Source organism: Bos javanicus, chromosome 3, assembly GCF_032452875.1.
Source record: "Bos javanicus breed banteng chromosome 3, ARS-OSU_banteng_1.0, whole genome shotgun sequence".
Taxonomy (NCBI): Eukaryota; Metazoa; Chordata; class Mammalia; order Artiodactyla; family Bovidae; genus Bos; species Bos javanicus.
Genome location: NC_083870.1, coordinates 38209469 through 38219758, shown reverse-complemented (window position 1 = coordinate 38219758; position 10290 = coordinate 38209469). Strand labels below are relative to the sequence as shown.

Sequence of the window (10290 nt, the reverse complement as noted above, 5' to 3'; positions counted from 1 at the left end):
GTGCTGGCTAGGGTGATTGATCCAGATAAGGGACAATTGTACTATTATTCCAAAATGGAGGTAAGAAAGAGTATGTCTGGAATTTAGGAGATCCCTTAAGGTGTCTCAGTATTATTATGCTCTGTGATTAAGGTCAACAGAAGCCCAATCCAGGTAAAACTTCTAAGTGGTCCAGATCCTTCAGAAATGGAGGCTTGTATCACCCCAACAGATAAAGGACATTGACCAGCTGAGATGCATGTTGAAGGCAAAGGAAATACAAAATAGGTAGGTAATGCCAAAAGGTAATTATGAATACCAGCTGTGACCATGTGACCAGTTAAGAAATAATGACTGTAGTTGTCATGAATATTTCTTGCTTTTTTTGTTATGAATATGTTTGCATATGTGTATGTGTGTAACATATTTTTCTTCTCTCTCTTATTCCTTTATCAAGTAATATAAGATATATTGACTTTATACTATCTCCCTGGAGAAGGATATGACAACCCACTCCAGTACTCTTGTCTGGAGAATCCCATGGACAGAGGAACCTGGTGGGCCACAGTCCATGGGATCACAAAGAGTCAAACATGACTGAAGTGACTGAGCACACACAACTTAATACCATAGTGTTTGGGTGTTAATTTTATGTCATAGTCTTTAAGATATAGATGAATTAGAAGAATAAACATCACTCAAAAGCTTTACCTCCTCTTCTGTGGAAGTGTTTTAACAGTTGTATACTAGCTAGTTATATCATGTTAGGTGGAATTATGGCTTTGTTATAGTCATCATCTTGAGACTAAATATGATTTAAGTCAATATATATGGATACTAGTTTACAAAATGTAGATTTGTGATAGTTAATTTCCTGTGTCAGTTTGACTGGGCCAAGGCTGCCCACACAATTGGTCAAACAATCTGGGTGGGCTTGTAAGGGTGCTTCTGGATGGGATTAATGTTTAAATTGGTAGATTGTGAATCAGGTTGTCACTGCCAATGTGGGTTGGGAAACTCGTCTGTGCCGGGAGCCAGTGTGAGGAACTCCGCCTGTGGCAAAGGTCATGAGGAAGGAGGCTCGGCATACGCAAAGGTGGGATCAAGCCTCAGGAGTCCCCCTGGAAATTCTCAAGCATCTACCCCCAAAACCAGAGTCTGCCTACTTTCTGCTTTGTGCTCTCACCTACATCTCTGACTTTATGGGGGGCTGTCCCCCACCACCTCTCTCTGAAAAAAGAGTTAACTTACAGCTCCAATTAATAAAGTTCCTGGGTTTAGTGTTTCAACCTACAAACTCCTTTGGAAGTCCTCTAGCCTGCCTGAATAGGTTTTTCTGGCCACATGTGATTGCTCAGAGCCTCCCAACTGTGAGAGGCATGAGATGTCTAAATACAGATTCCTTTGAGCAGTTAAAAGATTGATTAGAAATTGTATTGGTAAAGGGTTTTTCACTTTTTGAGCCAATGTTTGCTGCCAAGTCTCCATATCCCTTACCTACTGTGTCCCTGGCAGTGTATTGGTTGATATAATTGGTGTATAGGAATGTAAATAGTAGCTTTAATATTTGTAACCTTGGACCCTTGAGTTAATTCTTTTTCTTGTTATAGCCCACCACACCTTTGCCCTGTAGGAATGCAACTTTATCTAATGCTTTTGGAGGGTTTAATCACCTTTAGAGAAAAGTAAGTTTTCTGAAGAAAACATTTCTTAAAATGTTAACAGGCCTCAGGGCCAGAAGATGATGCAAATCACCTAAACTTATGCATATGATAAGTTTGCAGGAAGAAAGCCTGGCTTACTGCATGACTCTACCCCTTCCCCATTATCCTCTATGCATAACTTAAGGTATAAAAACTCCTTTGGAAAATAAAGTGCAGGTCTTGTTCACCAAAACTTGGTCTCCCCATGTCGTTCTTTCTCTCACCTTCTGGCTGAATTATTCAGCCTCTTTTCTCCACTGAATTTTCTCACTGAGCTATCCTTATTCTATTACTCTTTATATCCTTAATTAACGTTTAATTAAACAATTGTTTTCCTGATCCTTGCCGTCGCCGTCCCCGCTTCGAATTCCCTGGATTCACTGGGGCTGGACCCCAGCACCTCTGGCCTTTGAATTGGATTTTTTTTTTTTTTTTTGCCTTTAGGCTTGACTTGAAACATCAGTTCTTCCTGGGTCTTGAGCTTGCTGGCCTTTGGACTGATACTACACCATCAGCTTTTCTCTTCTTAGGCCTTCTGACTCAGACTGCAGTTACACTGTCAGATATCCTCGTTCTCCAGCTTGTCAGTTGTGGATTTGGGGATTTTTCAGCCTTCATAATCAGATAAGCCAATTCATTATACCTATCTATCTACTTACCTATCTATCTACTCCATACACATGCAAACACACTTGCTTTTGGTTCTGTTTCTCTGAAGAATCTTGACTAATATAAGCATCTGCTTAGAACTTTACTTCTCTAAATTTTATGTCATTTTCTACAATAATTGTCACCATACTTGGTTTATGCATCAAAAAAAAAAAATGTAGATGGTTTATAGATTTAGGATTGGACTTTTTACAGAGTATGATGCCAGGGCATGGGGACGAAGGAGATGATGGAAGAAAATAATTAGAGATGAACCAAAGCACAGAGAGGATAATAAAAGTTATACTACATCTGAATAACTGTATTTAGTGATAGATAATGCTCTCCTTGATTCTCTTTCACCTCATTTAATATCTAGATATAGCCTCTTTTTTAAATATATAAGAAACATGCATTTACATTCAACATATTTTAACTGTCTCTCATGTCCACAATATATTGGAAAAGGGCACTTCATCTTGCTCACAACTTCAAATACAATGAAAAAAGTTGTCTTCTTTTTACTTGTATTCCTGACCACTCAAAAATACCTTTGTCTCCATGAAGTGAAGTGAAGTTGCTCAGTCGTGTCTGACTCTTTGCAACCCCAAGGACTGTAAACTACCAGGCTCCTCCAGCCATGGGATTTTCCAATCAGGAATACTGGAGTGGGTTGTCATTTCCTTCTCCAGGAGATCTACCCCATCCAGGGATTGAAACTGGGTCTCCCTCAGTATAGGCAGACGCTTTACCATCTGAGCCACCAGGGAAGTCTTTTGTCTTCTTGGATATTCTCTATCTTTACTGTTGAAAAAGTGAAAGTGTTACTTGGTTAGTCTTTCTGACTCTTTGTGACCCTGTGGACTGTAGCCTGCCAGATATTGGAGTGGGTAGCCATTCTTTTTTCCCTGGGATATTCCTAACCCAGGGATTAGACCTGGGTCTCCTGCATTGCAGATAGACTCTTTACCATCTGAGTCACCTTAATGAACCACTTTTCCTGGGTCTATACCTATTAATACCTTACAATACAGTTTTAAAAATCTGATTATTATTTAATATATGTTACCTGAATAGTACTGAATTCATCTGCTCTGATTTCAGTTGCAGTCTCAGTCTACTCAGTTTGGAACTAAAGCTCCTTTCATAATCTACATCTCAAAATATTTCTAAAAATAATTTCAAAATATCTCTTACACATGCCAAAAATATTCAGTTGATCTGAAAGCAAGTAATTCCATAGTCTTGAGGTTACTCACTCTAGTGATTGTACTAAAAAGTAATGCCAAGCTCTGATTTGACAAAGCCAGAACCATCACCAAGACTAGTTGAAGGTGGTTTAGAACTCCACCTTATCTAATAGCTTAGCTACATTTTTGACATTGCAAATAGAACAACATCTATACTAGACAAGTGCTTGCATTCCTAACACACTACTGAGTCCATTTGTAAATCCTGATTTTTCCTGGATGCATAATTACCAAAGTAAGATGAGAGAAGATAGGTTAATATGGTTCACTCATACTGTAATTTAGAACTACCAGTTATTTGCATCCTTAATTTTTCTGCTATGTCAAACAGTTATAGGCTCATTTTTATGGCATTTATTTTTGGGGTTATGCTGACCTTCTCTGAAATCTGACCTCTTCAGTGTCCCTGTGCTCCCATTTCTGACAAGTATCTAGCTACTTTGTAAATACATGAATCTAATACATAGAGGAAAGGAATTATGTTACTGCTATGGTGATCATTGTTTACCTGTAGGTACTCTGAAAGAATGGCAATTCTAACTTTTTGTATTTAATCACAACTCTTGCTTTTCATGAATCATAATCAATAAAATTAGCAGAAAACAAGGGTGAACTTATTACTTATTTAATATCAATGTGACTTCCAAGAGAAAAGAGCATTCTAAAGGTCAAGACAAAGGAGTGAAAAATCCATACATCTGTTTACATAAAGTAGAAAAAAATATGTTTAGTAAAAGATTACCTAAAACTCAAAGGCAATGTGTTGCAAGTGAATATCTGTAAAGCCACATAGCAGGTAATGGCAAAGATTTTTTATGCTTAATTATTTTACATAATAAATTTTTCATGATAGACATTTAAGAAAACAGTTTATATCACTAATATGCAGATATATACAAATAAAAGTAGTAATTTTACAGAAAGGTAGATTTCAACATTGTGGCAACATTTGTGCATGTGTGTTTTATATGTATATTTCTGGTTAATTTTCATTGCCTAGAAGGAAATATACAGTACTGCTGAAAGTTCAAACTGAAGTTATGTTTTGAAGGGCCTTTTAGTGTAATATGTTAGTCTTCAATAAATTATTCTAAGAAATAATTGATATATGTATAAATATATGCATTACACAGATTTGTAAAAACTGAAAACAATAAAAATTTCTATTATAAAGTAACTGATTGAATAAATTGTGACATAATTATGGAAAAGACTTTGAAAGAGCTTTTTGAAGAACAGTTAAAATTATAAAATTATGAAATGTTTAAAAACAAGTTGCTGAATAGATTTAAATCACATTCACAGTTCAAAAAAAAAAAAAAAAAGCTGAAAGTTTAAACATCAGTATGTTAACAAAAGACAAAAGGTACATTTGGGACTAGGATTTCAAAATGCTTATAGGCTTTGTGTGTGTGTTTGTAAAAAAAAATAAAGATAGATGATAGATGTGTATAATAATTGTCAAGAGAGTGTAATCTCCTTGGTTCTATCTAGTCACAATAAAGATTTGAAGCGATGGACGTTAAAGTCCTCAGTGCATCACAGCTCTCGGACAGTCCGTGTTATAGTTCTCAGATCAGTTTTATTTAGAAAATAAAGGAAAATACATCCTTGAGGTGTGAAGGCATGCTGACCCAAAAGACGTGAAGAGAAGAGAGAGAGAGAATGAGCGCACATGAGAGAGAAAACCCCCCACCCCCAAGCCCTTTGGCTCCTCTTTTTATATGTTTTTTCCCTCCCTCTGGGCCTGCCCTATGTAAATTGGGCACCCAGGAGTGCTGTTTGTTCTCTCTGAGGTCCTCACTCCAGTCCTCAGACCTTCCTTTGTTCTATTTTCCAGGGCTTTTCCCTTCCTTGTCTTTTAGCCACCGCCATTCTAGACTCCTGTTTCCTATTCTAACTACCTAACATAATCTTAAAATTTTTTTAAAAAAATGAATTAACTAAAAGTTATGGGTATTTTGTGGAGAAAGGAATGGCAACCCATTTCAGTATTCTTGTCTGGAGAATCCCAAGGACAGAGGAGCCTGGCTGACTGCAGTCCATAGGGTAGCAAGGAATCAGACATGACTGAAGCAACTTGGCTCAAATCAGCATGGGTGTTTTGCTAGAAAATTCAGGTCAACATTTTAGCCTGTGTTTTATAAACACCAGAGTAACCACAGAGCAACCGCACACACACACACACACACACACACACACACACACACACATACAGGAATACAAAACTTTGAAAAATTCAGAGATTTCAAGATTTTTATCTCTGTGCTTGTGAATCTGTAGAGATGTTAGAAATTATGTGCAGACATCTTCACATTTCCTATGAATTTTTAAAGGAAAAGTCATGTAAAATTCCAAATTTCACATCTTTCTTTCAGAGTTTCTTCTGTCACTCTGATTGCATCAATATGCTCAACAACTGGCCAATATTCTCCATAGTTGAGCAGTTATTTTTCAAGAATAGTAAAGACTTCCTATTGCAGTACTTTCAGCAGCTGTAAATGTCCTCAGGAGAGCATGAACTGGAAATAATTTTTGAGACTGGCATAAAGGAAGGAAGAAAAAAAAAATCATGGAGAAGTTTTTGCCTTAGGTATTCATCATCTGGCTCAAAGCATGAAAAGTGATAGGAAAATGAAAGTCACTCAGTCATGTCCAACCCCATGGACTATACAATCCTTGGAATTCTCCAGGCCAGAATACTGGAGTGGGTAACCTTTCCCTTCTCCAGGGGATCTTCTGGTTTTCCAACCCAGGCCTCCTGCATTGTGGGCAGATTACCAGCTGAGCCACAAGGGAAGCCCAAGAATACTGGAGTGGGTATTCTATCCCTTCTCCAAAGCATCTCAACCCAGGAATCCAACCACGGTCTCTTGCATTGCAGGCAGATTCTTTACCAACTAAGCTATCAAGTCAGCCCAATTCTCCCTCTCAGGAGGTCAGGACTGTGGAGAGAATATTCCCCTCCCCTCCCCCATATCCCCTAATACCACTTTAATCTTATGTGATGTTCTGGAAATTGATTAAATAAGCTCCATATTATTCAAACTTAAAGCATAGTGTTCTATCTCTCTTTAAAAATTTTACTGCTCATTTACTCTTACCCTTTCCGTTGAAGACAGGAAAGAATAAAACTTTGTCTTATTTTGATTATGCTGTGTTAAAATATGGAGCTGACTTAATGAAATGACCTGAGGGAATTAGTAGTCACTTCTTACTTACTGATCTTTAGAAGCTATGATGTTTGGAAAAAAGTGCCTCCCTGAATAGTCACTTGTTTATGTTCCCTCTGTGCAAGGTCAATCTTATCTGCAGGAACAAAAGACTATTGCCAGTGGTGTAAATTAAGAAAGACTATGAAAAAAAAATGCTCTTCCAATATGATTGGTTTGTAGATCTTCAGAAAAATTTATATACTATGTATTACTTGGGATTAATATGGATGATTAGTAAAATGCAAACGTGAGGCCAAGAATTATTAGCTCATTCACATTTTATAAATTATAAGTGTATAAATCCAAGTAAGCTAGGCAGGGAACAGATAAAACCTAAATAAATGTAATTCCAAGGAGGTAAGATTTAAAATATATATACTCTATTTATGAAAGTGGGAAAGTAAAATATTCCTAACACTCTACTGCTGCCTATATGCTTCAGTGTTTCTTCTCTTCTGACTTATCCTTCCACTTTCTTTTATTCTCACCTTTATTCAACTCCACTCTTAGGTGCTTCATTCTTTAAGAATTCCCTGTAATCTTCAATATTTTACCCTTAAAGCATTCCTCCAAAGCCTGTAAAATCTGTTTTGAGGATACCATTTTCTTTCAAATTAAGTGGAAGCTATTTCATTCTCCTATATGATAAGCATCCTCTGCTCACTCCCCACCACTCACCACCAACCCCACTCACCACCACCCCCCCCCAATTCCCAATATGGAGTGCTTAACGGTCACTTGAGGTATCTCTATAAAATTCAGATTCCAGAGTCCTCTTCAGAGTCTGATTTAGAAGATTGAGAGTCAGGTCAGGGATTGAGTTTAGCAAACATCCCAGGTGAACTTGATTCAAGGAGTCCTCAGGGCACACTGAGGAAAGCTGCTCCACCTGGCCTGGAGGAGGAGCCCGTGGGGGCAGAGGGAGGGGCTTCAGCAGAAACAGAAAATGGATGACTAGCATGGGTAACCTCGACTCTTCTGACCTGGCATATCTGTCCAGGCTGCCTTCAAATCTCAGCGGATGATAAGCAGAAAAAACCATTCCTGAAGGTAAGTTTCAGAACTGGGCAGATTTTCTTGCCTAGACCTTGGGCCTCACCTGTGGCGGCTTAGCTCTTTTTTGTTAGGAAATGTGTATTAGATTTCAGTAATTGTGGTAGCTGTTGGAGTATATTGGAGAGAAGGTAGTAGTAGCATTTTGGCCTTCAAAGGGTATAATTCATAGAAAATAAATGGTCAATAAAGTAATAACAATAAAATGTAAAGTTATGGTGGATAAAATGTAGGAAACTTGGAAAATAAGACAAAAAAAACTTATAATAATCAAGGAAGAATACCTTTAGGGTATGATATTTAACTCACATTTACTAAAGAAACTTGCTGGCTACAAATGGGCACTTTGGTACTAGCAGAGAGAAAGGAATGCCCTTGAAAGGAAGTTATACTCTGTTTAAAAAACCCTAAAAGATATTTACTGTGGTTAATGTGTACTCTGAGAAAGGACAAGGACAAGAGCTCAGGCTAGAGAAAGCAACAAGCTAGATCAATTGTGTGCACCCTTGTTTATCGTGTTTATGGGTTAATAACTTCATTTTAAGGGAAATAGGGACTGAGCGAACCATATAAAGGGGAGTGCTCTGTTGCTCAGTTATTTCTGACTCTCTTGTGACACCATGGACTGTAAGCCCACCAGGCTCCTCTGTTCATGTAATTTGCCAGGCAAGAATACTGGAGTGGATTGTCATTTTCTGCTCCAGGGCATCTTCCCAACCCAGAAATAGAACTGACCTCTCTTGTATCTCCTGCGTTGGAAGGCAGATTTTTTTACCACTAGCACCACCTGTGAAGCCCCTATAGAGACAGGCCATGTTGATAATTTGCATTTTTGGATGTCTACCTTGATTACCTTGTGGAGAATAGTTTGGAAGTGAGCTAGCTTAATGACAGAAAAACTCTATTTTAATGATAGAAAAAAATTATGGTGAAATTAAGTAGAAACCAATTGTTGCCCAGGTGTAACTAACTTGGTAAAGATAATGGTAGTAAGAATGGCAAAAATCAGATTAATTTCAGAAGTATTTATGACATTGCATTAACACTACCTTGTGATTTATTGGGCTTTCCTGGTGGCTCTGATGGTAAAGAATCTGCCTGTAGTACAGGAGACCAGGATTCGATCCCTGGGTTGGGAAAATCCCCTGGAGAAGGGAATGGCTACCCAGTCCATTATTCTTGCCTGGAGAATTCCAAGGACAGAGGAGCCTAGCAGTCTATAGTCCATGGGGTCACAAAGAGTCAGACACTACTGAGTCACTAACACACATGCATTTATGATACTTAAATAACCAGCTCTTAAATGAGGGCAATGGATATTCCTATTGAGTGAAAGATAAAATTTCAGTGATTGTCTGCTAGGAAAAAAACTCATTCTGCTTTTCCCAATCCGTTAACAAATTATTTGCAATTAATGAGTTTATCCAGAAATTGCATTCATGCTATTTTGGTCTGTGACCCAATATTTATAATAGCCAATATAGATTAGATTAGATTCATAGATCAAGTGTTCTCTATAAAGCTATCATCAGAGAGGTCAACCTTTGAGCTGTAGTCCCTTAATTAATAAGTTTCATAAGCTACTCACAATCCTGTCCTAAAATTCTCACATATAATACAGCAAAAATATTTAAATGTATAATTGAATGCAGTGTTTGCAGAACAAAGTTGTGAAAGATAACAGCACTCGTTTGAATAAGTTACACACATACTCAGAACACATTAAATCTAAATGTTTTGGTCCTGAAGCAGCTTCTTTATTTACTTCAAAATACTTTTTTCTGAAGACTTACTCTTGGAAATAAAGAACATAGACTACATGGAATGGGTTATGTCATGACGTTTTAGTTTTTGTCTTCCTTTTAGCTATAAACTTGAAGTACTTTAAAGTAGTATTTTTATTACCCGGCTGTGAACCCTAGTTAAAGCAATATCAGTAATACCTTAATCTTTTGAAGAAATCTATAGCATATCTCCTCTAAACCTATGCTCACCAGCCACCTTTCCAACAGTTGTGAGAATTAAATCAAGTTGGTTTTTCTATCAGTACTGTTGAGAGATTCTCAGTGTTACTGACCTTTTCTCGATAATTGCTTCTACTTTTATCATAAATCATCCTGGGAAAGATGATTTCAGCGTTCAGTATCCTGGCTAACAGGGCTGTAATTATGGGAATTTGTTTCCCTACTCTCTGCTAAGAAAATATTGAAGTGGTCTATTTCAGCATCTAAATCCTCCCAATGGTTTAAGCACTTAGGTGAGTTGCTTATGCAATAAAAGGTATATCTTGAAATACTTGTTCAGTGTAACTATTTAAAATGACATTGTCTTGGTGCACATTCAAATAACAAGTAGCTTTTAAAGGGAGAAGGCAATGGCACCCCACTCCAGTACTCTTGCCTGGAAAATCCCATGGATGGAGGAGCCTGGAAGGCTGCAGTC

The 10290-nt window shown here is 37.6% G+C and overlaps 1 long non-coding RNA gene across 1 annotated transcript; it reads right to left on the bottom strand.

Annotated features, from left to right (window-relative positions):
* Window positions 1-5780: 5780 nt before the first annotated feature.
* On the bottom strand, window positions 5781-7839 carry LOC133245310 (uncharacterized). Its single transcript, XR_009735632.1, has 3 exons — window positions 7284-7839; window positions 6803-6889; window positions 5781-6121 (listed from the first exon to the last, which is right to left on the bottom strand). It is a non-coding gene; the product is annotated as an uncharacterized LOC133245310 (long non-coding RNA).
* Window positions 7840-10290: the final 2451 nt, after the last annotated feature.